The sequence below is a fragment of the Rhinolophus hipposideros genome (genome assembly GCF_964194185.1).
Source record: "Rhinolophus hipposideros genome assembly, chromosome: 23".
NCBI lineage: Eukaryota > Metazoa > Chordata > Mammalia > Chiroptera > Rhinolophidae > Rhinolophus > Rhinolophus hipposideros.
Window position 1 is genome coordinate 21,163,676 of NC_138069.1, and position 16,431 is coordinate 21,180,106.

A 16,431-nucleotide genomic window follows, 5' to 3' on the forward strand; every position below is an offset into this window, starting at 1 on the left:
CTGAGAAAATAAAATGAGTATCTTTTCATTCCAATTCCCAATTGGAAAGAATCTGATTGAGTCTGATGTAACCCTACAATCTAATCACCTAAGGAGAAGGTGTGGAGAAATCAAAATACAAACACAAGTGCAAGGAGCCCACCCATGTGGACTTAGAGGCATTTTGCAGAGAAAGGGAGCCATTGTGATCTTGGCAGGACCCAAAAAGATGACTAGTGCACTGATTCTCATCTACAGTCCACACAAAAGGGGCAGATGAGAATGCACAGAAATTCATACATCATTACCAAGGAATAGAAAAAACTGTCAAGTTTCAGAAAGTGACATAACTCTCTAACAAGGGCAGGAGAGAACAGATTGAGATAAAGTTTGCAAATGTGATCCTGGAAAACTTAAATCTGCCTGCTTGCCATATGCTAATAAGTGTTCTCAGTCCAGGCGTTACCTGGGCTCTGTGCCTCTCTCTCTGGCCCCCCTTCTACCTTCTCTCTCTCAGGTCTCTTGGTCTTGTCTCTGCCTACCTGCACTAGCCTCATTCCTCTTTTAGAGCTTCAAAGAGATCAAGTCCACGAGACCATAGCGATCAACCCACTCAGTCCTACAGCTGAAGCACGTGAGGTTTGAGAAGTCACATGGTTTGCCCACCCCTAACCCCGCAGTTGGTGACGCGAATAGTGAAAGGTTCTGACTCGTCCTCCAGAGGTCCATTATCTGTTACACATTGCCTCGCTTTTTAGAGGTGTGGGGGGCAGAGGTAGGGTTCACACCCTGTGCAACCCTTCAGTAATACTAAGCTCAGTCTCGCATGAAATAAATTTGTCCACAATATCAGAAAGAGACGGATAAATGCTGAACCAGAAAAAATTACTATTTTGAGATCCAAGGCATACTGACAAGGTGTCGGTGTGAAAAGAGAAAAATAATAGTCAAGAGACCCACGTTTTAGCCATGTCTATTTTATGAACAAATTGTTTGACCTTAAGCAATTCACTTAATCTGCCCTCATCTCTTTAATGGAGAATAAATTCGGTGCTTCCAACCTCTTTGGGCTGAGGATCAAATGAGATCATGGAAATGCCCCTGTTTGAAACCAAATGCACTCAAAAAGGCTATATGAACACAAGCCTTAGAATTATTTTTCCATCGTGTTACAAACATATCCAGGACTGATATCTGCTCAAAGGACTATTTACCATCACTGCTTTCCAAGTATGACCCTCCTGTAAGTACCTCTCTGTTTTTCAAATTATGTATTTCTCCAGATGCACGTTCTTACTTTTCCAGGCTGATCTCATTTGTTCGTTTCCTGTCCATATTTCTAATCTCTCTAAGGTTGCTCTGTTCTATGTCTCTTCCTCACTAGTGTCTATAACACCATCCTATTTACCTTCATCTGCAGATATAATTACCATAATAGGTTTACAGCCTCTTTCCAAGCCATTAATAACAGTGCAAAATGAAATGTGTCTGAAGCTGATTGATGCAGGATCTTCCTGGAACTTGCAGCATGCCATTTTTCATTCCTGTTGGATTTTTTCAGCCAGTGTTGAGGTCATTTCTCTGGTATAGAGAACCTCCTAACTGAACCCAAGGCTGTTTTGTTTTGTTTTGTTTTAATCATATGGGAAGCAGACTTGTTTCTCATGCTTATAATAAAATAAAGTAAAATAAAATAAGTTATAACACGCCAACACATGAGAATAAATCAGTGGGTTCCTTTTCAAATTTTTCCTGTCTCACATCAATGTGAGGGTACTCATTGTAATTCTGTCTCTGTGTGCATCCAGAAATCGAGGGGACCTAAGTTTCCCGAGAGGAATTCCAAATCCTGGTGTTTCTTTCCAGTGAAAACATGCAGCCAAGTTCCTCCATAAACCGGAGGAATTGGATGATGCATCATCTCTGAGGCTTACTACAAAGAACCTTTTCCTTGTTGTTTTTCTCAATAATTTGGCTGACATTAGAGTCCCTTCTTTGCTTCCATTACAACACTTGGCAGTTTCTAAAGAGAAAGGAGTTTGAAAAAGAAAAAAACACAAAGACTAATCCATGGGTGAATAAACTTGAGAAATGGTTTCAATGACATATTATTGCAAGTAATTTTCTTTTCTTCTTAGCTTGGAATTAGGTTTTGTTTTGTTTTTTTAATTGAGCTCAACATGCGGTACTTTGTCTTCTAATCTCTGGAATATATCTGTTCACGTCTTACTGAGCACTTCTGGCAATTCCCACCAGCAATTTTGCCTTTTTACAGTTCAAGCTCGAAACAGTTGGAAATTCAGAGTGAGTCAAATCTTGGGGCCCTTTCTGAACTACCATAAGGATCTCTAAATGTCTTTTGAAAATACATTAAAAATGCTTTATATACAACCACCTTGGAAATGCTAAATTTTGGTTTCTGAATACAGGGGACAGAAAAGCTGCAAGTATCTTAATACGCTGTTATCTGCAGTGTTTGAAGAAAAGTCTAATTTATATCAATTGTTTTCATCCATGAAAGTCTTATAGAAAAGCATGAACTTGGGACACAGACCTGGTTTTCTTTCCTGGCTACATCAAATACTTGCTTTATGAAACTGGGAAATTTTCTTAACCTCTGTGAGTTAGTTTCTTCTTCTTTATAATGGTGATAATACTACTGTTCCCATGATGGAACACTGTTTAGATTAAATGACCAAAATAGTGGTTAATAAATATAGTGTCTGGTGCACAGTGGGTGATCAGTAAATGTCAGCTGCTTCCCTTTCTTTCAATAAACATAATGGGAAAATCTGTCATCTTTCATTAATACACATGACTTTTTCATAATACTATTACCAGGCAGTTATTAACTACTAAGAGAAAAAATGTCTTTTCATGAATTTAATAACAAAGATAATGATACTATGCAGGCAGCATTCTATATGCTTTATACATTATTCCATTCAATCCTCACAAAGGAAAGTAATTTTACTATTCTCATTTACAGAAAAGGATGCAGAAGTTGAAAATGGTTAAATGACACACCAGTTAGTAGATGGGTCAAGACTTAATATATATAAAGCATTCTATGTAATGCCTGCCACATGGAAAATTCTTAATAAATATTAGAAATTTGATAAAGGAATAAGATTTTTTATAATACAATTATATCCCTTCTTGTGATATCCTTTTATTTGTTTACCATCTTTAGAGAGATATAACTAACATACCATAAAATCCACGAATTCAATGGTTGTTTTTTTTCCAGTATACTCACAGAGTTGTACAACCATCACTACAACTTAAATGTAGGACATTTTCATTACCAGAAAAGTCTTTTATTTTTAAAATCTTGATTTTCATTGATTTCTTAAGGGAGAAATAATATTAAAAACGTCACTTTTCTCATACATTGTTGGTTGGAATATAAAATGGCACAGCCACTCCTGGAAATAATTTGTCAGTTTTCTGTAAGACAAAATATGGACTAACTTTTCAACCTAGCAATTACACTCTTGGGCATTTATCCCAGAGAAATAAAAACTTATGTTCCCACAAAACTTGTACAGGCATTTTTATAGCAGTTATATTCATAATAGCCAAAAAGTGCAAACAACCCAAATGTCCTTGAATAGGTGAATGGATAAAGTCTGCTACATCCACACAATGCAATACTACTCAACAATAAAAAAAGTCAAACTATGGACAGATGAAAAAGTAGTATGCTTAATGAACAAAAATAATTTCACAAAGTGATATAATAAATGATTCCATTTATATAACATCAACAAAACGATATAACTTTAGAGATGTAAAACAGATTAGTGTTTACCAAGCGACAGGGATGGGATAGGTGTGACGATGAGGTGGTAGCATGGAGTCCCTTTGGAGTGATGGAACAATTCTGTATTTTGGTTGTAATGGTGGTTATATGAATATGCATGGGATGAAATTACATAGAACTACACACACTCACACACACACACACACACACATACACACAAATGCATGAAAAAATTGGTGAAATCTGAATAAGGCCCTGTTGTTTCATTAACCATTGTTAGTATCCTGGCTTTAATATTGTACTATTGTTATATAAGATGTGATCATTGGCGAAAGCTGAGTGAAGTGTTCAAAAAAACTCTATGTGTTATTTTTGCAACTCCCTGTAATCCTATAATTATTTCAAAATAAAAAGGTAAAATAATGGCATTTCAAAAAGAAAGCCAAGACAAGTTGTGAAGAAGATGCCCTGACATGAAAGCTGGTAGGTACATGATTTTTGAGACCAGTCTTAGGATTGACATCACTTGATCGTCATTGCTAAAGTCTTCACAGAAAGATGGAAATCACAAAACAAATTGTTCCAAGTGGAAAATTATTCAAGGGAATGAAAGAACAGATAAAAACAGAGCCTCCACGCTGTTTATAAATAAAGGCTAAATTAAAGACTAAGTAAGAGATGCATTCGGAAAGGTGGAAAGATCACAGTAATTAGAAACTGTAGGAGTAAACCACATAAAGGATTGTCTTAACATGTCATCATGAGGAAGATGACCCAAACTCCAAAAAACACTCTTAAGGGTTTTAGAGGGGGAAATTATAGTGAAAAAAGTCCAAAGTTAATTTGTTTGGATTAAGAGAATGAACACACAGTAGCACCAATGAACATATCCTCAGAAATAAATGGATGATTATTATGCTGCTCCTATAGATAATAACAGTAATAATAAGGACAAAAGTAAAATTCTTAAGTGCCATGTGCCCAGGAACTTTTCTAAATGTTTTACACGTATCAACTTATTTAATTCTCATAACAACCTGCCGAGATTGATACTATTATTATGGCCCTTCTTTGCAGTGAGCAAACTGAGTCACAATCATATTGCTATTTGACCAAGCTGATACAGCAAGTAAGTGGTAGGGACCGCTGGAACTGACAGAGCTCCAAATGGCCATGAACCCCATTTTGAAATTCAAAATTAAATAAAGGATATGAATTATTCTATAATTATAGCATGGCAAATTAAGTCCTAATACCAATTAGTCCCTTAACCACCTAGTCAAAAGAAGAAACAAATTGATTTTATTTGAATTAACATAAACTTTTAGTTATCCAGTGTCCATTCCGAAGACAGTTTTTATGACGATAAAATAACTGACGTCCATATGATGAGTACAGCAATATGGTAGATTAGATAATTTAGCCTGTCCAACACAAAATATGTAAATGCACAGGTAGGGGCCAAAGCAAGGGAATTGAAAACAGAAGTAAGCAGGAGAGCTGATACGTTAGCTGCTTATGGGAATTTGCCAGTTAGTAGGTGCTTCAGGATTTAACGTATATAAAACACTTCATAACCAAGGGTTTGGGTTTTAAAGCTCCAGAGAGGACAAGAAAGGAGGCCCTTCGGTCCACACCAAAGCAGGAGAGGTTGGAAGAGACAGCCCTCCTCCCACCATATAAATTTTGGTCCCCTGTGAAGAAAATCAAGTAGGAAATCTTATTAAAAAAGGATGATGACATGGAGCTTGTTGGCCTTGGTTTATGCTCTTGACGGGGCATTATAGGGTGAGTCTCCTCAGAATTTGTAATGATGGGGGGACACGCACACAGGTATAGATTTTATTTTAAACCACTAAGAATTCCTAAAATGAGATATTAACATTAAAAGTGGTCATGTCAAAGATATCATTGGGCTAGCTGGCGAAAGCAAAACCACTCAAAAGGGACACTTCAGACTCAGACTCATTAGAATCTTTCAAAAAAGCACTACTCAACATGGGCTCATTATTAGAAATTACAAAACACACAAGCAAGATTTAGCAGACACAATAAGTACACTAAGTCCCCTCAAAACTTCGTATAATAAAAGAATCAGACAAAATAAAATGTGTATGTTTAAATTAACAAAATTCCCAGTACAAATGAGATTTAAGTACAGAAACAGAATATGACACTATCAAAACAGAAAAATGGAGATTTTTTTTAAAGGGGAAGGGCATATATCTTCTAGAAAAAAATAGCCAATGAAATCAAATACTTAACGGATGATTAAACAGCAGATTGAATACATCAAAGGAGAGAATTTGTGAGCTGGAATGTAAATATGGTCAAATAACTGATTGTGGCAAAGAATGAAAAAAAATGGAAAATACAATAGAGAGGCTAAGAGACTTAGACATTGGGGAGATGATTCACCATCAATTTATAGGAATTTCAGATAGGAAAGGAGAGAGAATGGAGGGAGGCAATACACACACAGTGATAATGGCTAAGACATTTCCAGAATTGTTCAAAGATGTGAATCCTCAGATTCAAAAAGCATCTTGAGTTCAAAGAAGGAAAAATAAAAATACCTGACTTTTTACTAAAATATCAGAACTCAGAGACAAAGAAAAGACGTCAAAGGCAAGTAGAGAGACATAAAGATTAACTATAAGTGAATTTTGATTCTGAAACCACATCAGCTTTGGAAAGACCCCGGGCATCTTTAAAGTAATATCAAACATCACCCAATACAAGGTTAGTGTTTAGTATATTTTATTTATTCTAATTCTCAGTAATCTATGCAATTCACATGTGGACATGATAAGAATATTTCCTTTGTATGCACATACAGTTTTTTTAAAATCTCTGTCATGTGATGAGTTTGGTCTTAAGAATGTGATCTCTGGTTCTGGAGTCAGATGAAAGGGATTCTAACCCTGACTCCACCAACCAGAAGCTTTCTGACCTTAGGCAAATTATTTAATCTCTGTATCATTTCACTCATCTATAAAATGATGGCACTCATAGATTATCATAATATTTTGTGTTTTAAGTGACATGATACATATAAAATGTTTAAAACAGCACCCAGAATACAGGAAACACTCAATGAATATTATCATTACTGTATTTCATTTGAACTTCACAGTAGTACTGCACTGGAGGCTTTGTTTCCATTTTCCCAGGGAATTATATTATTTGATATATATATATGGCTCATTCAGAATCACAATTAGACTTTTTAGAGCTAGGACCAGAATTTATGTCTCTTGTGTCCTACCATTTTGAGCTGTCTTTTTAAGTATTGCTCTCATAAAAATGTTTTTCAATAAAGGATTTATCCTGGGTATCCACTGCATAAGATAACACACCTCTCAAACCTTCAAACATTCCCTTTATATTTATTGGTCTGTTAGAGGGGGGCTTACAGATCTTCTTAATACACCCTCTGACTTTTTTATTTTTACTGCATCTCTAGGCTGTACACATCAGTTCAGTTAGGACTGGCATTCAGTTATGTATAAGTATCTGTAAGGGAGGCTGGAAAATGGAGTTTTTCAAGCTGGACACACAGCCACCCTCAACAAAATCGAGGTTTTCTTAGAATAAAGGAGACAACTGATGATTGGTTACACATATAAGAGGTGTGGTCTGAGAAGCAGATGATACCTTTGGAAAAAAGGAGGCACCCAAGAGAATGCAAGAGGCTCCCAGGGTTTGTGGCCCTGCACATGCTGTGTAAGGCTCTGCATAATTAGGCCGTGGCAGACCTCTTTGGCTTTACCTTTTGCCCAATTAACATCTTCACTATCTACAGGATTTCAGGTTCTTAAGTATACCACGCTTTCTCTTTTATAGATCCTCTGTCTGGAACCACTCTCCCCTCCCATTCTACACCACCGCCACCACCACCACCACCACCACCACCCACCATTACACACACACACACACACACACACACACACACACACACACCACACAACTGCACGCACACCAGCATACATTCCCATCACCATACCATACATGCATATTTTGCCATGCTAACTCAAATATGCACTGAGGCCATGGTAAACCTTCCCTGTCCCCCAAGTCCTGGTTCAGCTCCTCATCTGTCCCTTAGACCTTGTGGCCCTTGGTGCATACCCCTATTAGAACACCTGTCACAGTGTACTGTGTGTTTGTGACAGTGGCCCACCTCCCCACCCCCACATTTTCCAAACTGTTAGCATCTGAAAGGCAGGAGGAACTCTATTCTGTTTTCACCAGGTCAGGTTGCATTTTACTCATTTTTGGTTCACCAATTATTTGCACAGTATCGTGTACCAAACGAGTGACCAATCAACATTTGTGGAATAAATAAATGAATAAATTCAACTCTGACTGTGTTCATAGGAGGGAAAACATAGTGCAGACAGGCAGTAACAATAGTTATTGTATATTGAGGGTTTATAAAATGTGAAGCATGCTGGGTTTCGAGCTTTAGATGAAATTATCTTCTTTCATTTTTCTAACAACTCTACAATATACATGGAATTACCATGCTCATTTTACAAATGAAGAAACAGGCTCAGAGAGGTAATTTGCCCTAGGTCATATAAAACATTGATCAGGGATTTGAACCCCGGTTGTTTCTACCCCACAGTCTAAATCCTTAATGACCAGGCTGTGTTGCTGATACTCGAGTTGGCTGTATGTTCTGAGAGGGAGCTGCAGCATGAAGGTCCAGAGCACCGATCAGCTGTTAGGTAGTACAGATCGTGCTGACTCAGTAAAAGACATTTTATCTTGTCTGAAGAGAGAATGGAAAGAGAGAAACGTGAAAGGCTAGGGGGTCTTTCTTTGGGGAAAGAGAGGAAGCAGGATGACAAATGAAGTAAACTGAGAATGCACATCAGAACAACCACAGACTCAGTCTAAGCTAGGCATTTCATCTATCAATACCATTCTGACAACCAGAGAATTAAACATCTCTGGGGAAAGGGTTCCCATCTTGACTCACAAGGGCAAATGCTGAGTTCTGAAGCCTGTTCTCCACATGGGGTTTAGCAAAAGCAGCTTCCCAGATGGCCTGATAATCCCTGAAGCACGCATTAACATCCAAGTTCCACTGGAAAATTGGCAAAGGCAGCAAGTTATACAGAAAGCAAGCTTATCATAAGAATAATAAAAGCTTACATTTATTGGGCACTTATAATCCATCTCGGGCAACTGAGTGGTTATTTCATTTAATCCTCCAAAAGAATATAATGAGATAGGCGTTATCCCCATTTTACAGACATGGGACCAAAGGACAGCAGTTGTGCTTGTTAGTTGCCTACTGTTTCAGCCCCAAGCCCATCCTTCTATAGTCTATACTCTCTGTAACGTCTACTCGGCTGGGACTCTGTAAACTACATGACCCAGGACCCTTCACTAGCTAGCTTCCTATGAAGTTCTGCAAACAGAAGCCAGAAAATGGAGAAAGTGAACCAAATAAAGGGACCAAAACTTCCTTCCTGCTTCCCCGTTCCTACAGCTGCAGCTGTCTCCCATCTCCATCTTCTCTTGGTACTTCCATGCCCAGTTTTGTCACACCTTCTCAAGGGCATCGGGAACAGAAAGGCGGAGATCTCTCCTCAGAAATCTGAGCACTGACCCTGCAGGGCTGATCCTCTGAGCACCTCCATTCTAGCAGTCCTCTGTCTTTGTTCACTCAGCCTCTAGCTACTGTCTCTGGTTTTACCTCTATGTTCCTATTTCATCCTCCAGCTTCCAGCACATATATACCCAATTCTCTGCGTCTGAAGTACTGAGGATGGTGTCTGTTTTTATGACTGAATATGGACTTATACAAAGATGTCAAATATCATGTCTAACATCACATAACTAATAAGCAGCACAGCTTTCCTCAACCCAGGTTTTCCACAGACGTTTAAATAGACAGATTTACCTGCTGTGGGGAATGAGGGCCACAGCAAATAATCAGCAAATAATCAATACACATATGTTGAAATGAACCAATTTCTCAGTGCTCACACCATAATTATATTTTTGTTAATAATAATATATGTGTATAAATCTTTAGCATTTGGAAGGGATTTCATAGGAATTACTTCATATGATTAAAAAAGGAAATATATTATAGTTGAGGGTGTAACCATTAGAGTAAGATAGGCATTAGTTTAATCTTGGCTCTGCCATATAATAGCTATGTGATCTCTGGCATGTTACTGAACCTTGTACCTTTGTTGAAACTTAATTTTGTTATCTATGAAATCTGGTTACTAGAACTACCTACCTCATACAGCTGTTATGATCATTTAATTAATATAATATAGTTGTATGTCAAGAACTGTATAGGGTCTGAGATTTTATCCTACTTACAACCTAACAAGTTAGCTTGTTAGTATTTCATGGATGCTGACCGAAGACAGGAGATTCCTGGGTCAGAGACAAATGATTTCATTACTCATGAGAAACGCATTAGCCAGAGTTTCATGTTGGCTTTCACTGATTGCTCATGCTGTTCAATTCTCACAGGGATGACGCAGAGGGCTGAACATGGAAGTTTGCACACACAGTGAGTTGTGTTACAGAACACTGTGCTTGGGGGATTCACTATTTTTATAGTCAACTATAGTAACACTACTCTTTGGGGGAAATGTTACCTCATCTGCCAAGCTTGCTCACTGAAAACACAACCATGAGAAATAATCCAGGTAAAGAGGAGTCAGAGCTTTGCATTTTGAGGATAACCAGTAAGGACATGCAGGGATGTTCAAAGCCCATGGTGGATTGCCTCTCCCAAGAACATTTATGAAGTACTTAGTAATTACATAGTACATGGTAGTATTCACTATGAATCTCATAAAACCCAATACTTGCCCTAATTTATAGAAGAGGAAACTGGCTCGGAGAAGTGAAATGACTTGCTTAATGGTAATATGTTTTGGAGAAGTGGTCACTCTGGGTTCCAAAAGCAGAAATCATGACCCCAAATCCTCTGCCCCTTCCTCTCCATCAAGATGCCTAGTTGTAAGGATAAGTAGCACATACCATTAGCTTAGGACTGGCTACATAGTTTGTGGGGTTCAATGTCCATTATTTCTAGAATTCTTGAACTTTTGCACCAAAGGGTTTCAAAATATAACCTATTTTAGTGGGTTCTGAACTGTATTTACAAGGGACCTGGTTGTCCTGTGAGCTTCCTCAGAGGCTACCAAGGGTAGGGACACATAAAGGGAAGGTTGGGGAAGAGCTCTATCCAAGCAGCTCCACTTTTATTGGGGTTATGCATAACATTACTTTGGATTTATTTTTAAAGGGAAGGCGTGTTCCTAGAAAACCTCAGACTTAACTCAGCTGATATTTTGTTTGAAAGATGGAGAAGGTAAGGCCCACAAAGATGAAGGAATTTGGCCAAATTTACACAATGAGTAACAGAACCACGTCTCACCTTTGCTCTCCTGGCTCTCAGACAAATGTTCTGTCCTCCAGGCTGGAGGTTGCCTCAGACAAGTGTAAGAGCTGTTACATAATGAGATGTGCTTCTAAAACCAGACAGTACTAAGCCACTATCAGGAAACTGCGCACTTCCAATTCCCTGGCTAGACATGACAATGATCTCTCATACCAGCTAATGTAACACAGTGCCTGGAGTCAGAAAAGCTTGGTATGACTCCCTGCTACACTGGGTAATGAGCTAGCTGATGTTCATTCATTCACTATTTTCGTTCACATATTCACTGAGGGTCTATTATATGTTAGGGACTGTACTAATTACCAGGGATATAACTGTGAAAAGATGGATGTGTAAATAAGTTACTGATACTTTCTCATACATTCACTCAAAACTGTGTATTGAGCACCTACTATAAGTCAACCATTGTGTTAGGTACTAGGGGCATTGCCTGCAAAGGGCTCCCAGGCTAGTGGGAAAGAGGTAAACAAGAATCTATAACACAGAATTATAAGTGTCAAACAGAGGTGCATTTGGAAGTACACAGATACACCTCCCCTGGCTTTGAGCCCCCAGAGAAAGATCCCTGGAAACACTCAAGATGAAGCTGAGATTTGAGGAAGAGAGAGAGCACAGCCCAGTTACCTCATCTATAAAATAGGAATAATATTTTCCTCTCAGGGATGCTATTGTGGTCCAAAGAAAGACATTAGTTTTCCGTACCTACAGGGGGTACATTCCGAGTTCCCAGTGAATGCCTGAAACTGTGGATAGTACCAAACCCTACATGTACTATGTCTTTTCCTACCTATGATAAAATCTAATTCACAGTAAGAGATTAAAAATAGTAACTAATAATAAAACAGAACAATTATAAAGTACGGTAATTAAAGTTATGTGAATGTGGTCTCTCTCTCTGATAACTGATCTGCTATCCCAGGCGGTTACCAAGTGACAAATGAGCAGGGAGCGTTGACAGCGTGGACACCCTGGACAAAGGGCTGATTCACCTCCCAGGTAGGACGGGGCGGGATGGTGGGAAATGTCCTGACCTGACTCCGAAGAGCATGCAATTTAAAACATGAATTATTTACTTCTGGAATTTTTCATTTAATATTTTTGTACTGCAATTGACCTGAACTGAGACTGTGGAAAGTGAAACTGCAACTAAGTGGGGACTACTGATGCCTGTGTCCAGCCTGGCACGCGAGGATGGACCGCACTACATGTTACTTGGGGTCCCTATCTTCATACACACAGGAGCTGACCGTGACTTTATGTCTGTCTGCAGCTGCTGGCCAATAAAGTCAGCAGCCCACAGAGGAAGAAAATCTTTGTCTCCAGCCTCATTAGCATTAGGGGCCAAGCAAGTAACCAGGCCCAGACACTGGCCTTGGAAAGGACCCTGCACTGCTGGCCACTTCACTTGGGAATTTCACCCTGTGGCTAAGACTGAACCAAATACAATTTTCCTCCTAAAGTGGTTTCCTCCCCCACCCCAACCCATAGTCTCCCCCCACTCCTCCACCCCCCACCCTTCCCACCAAGTGATTTATGTCTCACGGAGGGCCTTTTCCTCTTCATAGCCCATCTGGCCTTCCTGCCTCAGCCTGCAGGGAGGGTGTAATCCTGTGTTTGCAGCTTTACAGATGGTTTCTATGGAAATTATGACAATATTACAGCTACTGTGGAGCCACGTCATTGCTGATTGAATGAGGAGACGGGATCTGAAAGGGGAAATTTGGAATTAACGATCAACAGCCTAAGTCCTTAGAGACAATGACTAGTTTTCGTAATGTTGTTCCTATCAACAGTGAAAACAATAACAAACTACTATTGTTCTTGTATTAACAATACGAAGAAGGGTTATTTCTCAAGTCCTTTGTAGAAACTAAACAACTACAGGCCCTAAGCAAGTGCTCACTGGCAATATTCAGAATGAGGAGCTCACGCACATGTGGAATTAAAAAACAAACAAACAAGCTCATAGATACAGAGAACACCCTGGGGGTTGCCAGAGGTGGGGGTGGAAGGGGGCGAAATGGGAGAAGGGAGTCAAAAGGCACAAACTTCCAATTATAAAATAATTAAATCCCGGCGTGTAATCTACAGCACGGAAACTATAGTTAACAACACCTTATCCCATATTTGAAAGTTGCTAAGAGAACGGGTCTTAAAAATTGTCATCACAAGAAAATAAAACTCTATAACTGTGTTAGTACGGTGACAGATGCTTACTAGACTTACTGGTAGTGATCATTTTGCAATAGACACATACATATCGAATCACTATGTGACACACCTGAAACTAATATAATGTTGTATGTCAATTAGACCTCGATAATAAATAAAATCACATAAAACAAAATCAAAAAAGAGGAAGGTAAAATTTTAGATACAGGTTAGAGAAACAAAGTGTATAATTTAAATAACTGAATCCTTCAAATGTCCACCATGTCACACAAGACCAGACCACAACTGAATATGATTGGGTGTGGTTTGACAACTGCTCTCTCAAATCATCGCATGAACTATGTAAGGAATTGGGAAATAGAAAGGCTTATTTAGGGGAAAGGAGTGGTCAGCATCACCTCATAGTTCCCAAATGCTGAGACAGTAAAGAAAGGAACCACAGACCTGCACCTCTATTGAAGATTTCTCTCCAGCACTGTTCCTTACTTCTGCTATGGCCCATATTTTCTCCCATGAGAATTTAATCTCTCTCTCTCTCTCTTTTTTTTTTTTTTTAGTCAACTACGTTTTGAGGTTAACTTGAACAGAATTCTCTTCTTGGTAAGAGAAAATGTAATGCTTTTGTTTCATTTCAAAAGCAATGCTAGGTCTTTGTGGGAAATGTTGCCAAAGGAATAAAAGACAACACAAGTTATCCATTATCCCACTGAGACAGGTTAGTTAGCATGTTGTTAGGCAGACAGGAAGGTCCCTGGTAAAATAAACAAAAGAGTGCCCAATCCTAAAACTTCATGTTCTGAAGTAACTTATTCACTCCAGGACAAAATGTAACAGAACCTTGAGGTTAATAAATTATCTCATAAAATTCCTTTTGCCGGGCAAACTGAACAGATCTATTGGTTGGAATGGGTTATTTTGCCAGTCCCTTCAGGATGGGCAATAAAACAAACCTGATAGACGAATTCCATTAAAAGATGCCAGCTCCCCTTGCCCATACAGGCAAGGGAAGGTACAAAAGTAAGAGCTTTTACCTCAGTCAGGGGGCATCCCATTCGGGAACCCCCTCCCACTCAGGAGCTGCAGTTCTTTGCTTTTTAATAAACTATCTTCTTTTGCAACTCCTTGCCTCTCCTTGGTCCGTGTTACCATTCTTCAATTTCACGAGACACGATCCGGCACTCACTCATTCACTCACACAGAAAAAATGTCCGACATCATCACTGTTCAGAAATATACCTCTGCTAAGATTTTGCTCAATTTCTATTTAATTTTTTACTGTGGCTCACAGCATGGGCTTAGGGATTTGCAAGCTGAGATCGTGCATATTATTTAACCTCTCTAAGCCTGTTTTCCCACCCAAGGAGTTGATAACACCTTCTTTCAGAGGGCTGAGGGACTTAAGAAACCACAAACACTTTTTCATGCCATTATTCTTCTACAGCATCCGTTTTAATGTCTCTATAGTGTTGTTACATGAATATGCCATACATTATTTATAATATCCTATTACTGGATCACGTGTTCTGTATATTTACTATCACAAAACATAGAGTGACTTCTTATCATCTCCAGCCTTTCCTTTTGTTTTCCTGTGTTATTTGGCAGAGAAGTTGAAGTCAACTAATTTACACCAAATATACTGTGTACATGTGACTGTCAGGGACACTGAGGACCAGCCGTCAGGAGTGGGTGGCGAGTGCCCTCACAGAGCTGAATTAGTGGAGAGAGTAGAGGAGCACTATGTGGGGAAACAGAGAATTTGATTCTTAGCTCTACCCCCCAAACCCTCTTCTACTAACTGTGTAACTTGGGCACATGAACTAATCTCTCTTCTCATTTGTAAAATAGGTATAATTATAGTTCCTTCTTCCAAGGGTTTTTGTGAACAGATTAAATAAATGTATAGTGCTTTAAATTTTATTTTTTTGGGAGTGGATATTGGGGAACAGTGTGTTTTTCCAGGACCCATCGGCACCAAGTCAAGTCGACATTTTCAATCTAGTTGTAGAGGGTGCAGCTCACTGACCCATGTGGGAATTGAACCAGCAACCTTGATGTTATGAGCACTGAGCTCTAACCAACTGAGCCAACCAGCCACCCTTGTATAGTACTTTACAAAGTACCTCGGCACAGCCTTATTCCCAACAGCCCCAAAATGGAAACAACCCAAATGTCCATCATGTAGTGAATGGATAAACAAAATGCGATCCGTCCATACAACAGAACAGTACCCAGCCACAAAAGAAGGAATAAAGTACTGATATATGCGACAATATGGATGAACCTTGAAATATTATGCTAAGTGAAACAAGCCAAACAAACAAAAAAGGCCACATATTGTATAATCCCATTTATATGGACTGTCCCGAATAGCCAAATCCAAAGGGGCAGAAAGCAGATTAGTGGTTGCTAGGGGCTAGAGAGAGTGGGTAATGGGGAGTTAGTGCTTAATGGATACGGTTTCCTCATGGGGTGATGGAAAAGTTGTGGAACAAGATTGTTATGACCACACAACACTGTAAATGTATTTCATACCACTGAATTGTACGTTAAAGTGGTTAAAATTGTACATTTTATGTTATACATGTTTTACTACAGTGAAAACAACACCAACAAAATAAAACAGTGCCTGGCATATACTAAGCACTCAATGATTTTTATTTTTCAACCATATTCCCCTCTGAGGGTCGCATTTTTCATATTTATAAACGAAAGAGACAAAATAATCTTTGAAATTGCGTTGAACTCTGAAATTCTACCCTCCAGCTGGATACACCTGCCTTGTTCTATGGAAATTGTTTCATGAATACCTGCCTTCTCCCCCTTCTGGCATTGCCAGGGCGCAGCGCATCCCTTCTGAGTACTTATTTTGAAGCTGCCGTCACCTCTTCAAGTACCTGATAAATCTCTGATTTCTAGTGACTCTGAAGAGGCTCATGGTGGACTCTCAGTAAATATCTGTTGGACCCATGAATAGATGAAAGAAGAAAAGAATGCAAGAGTGAATGCCGAGCCATGGACTCTCATTGCATGCCTCAAGCGGAGCCAACCCGGGCTGCATTCCTGA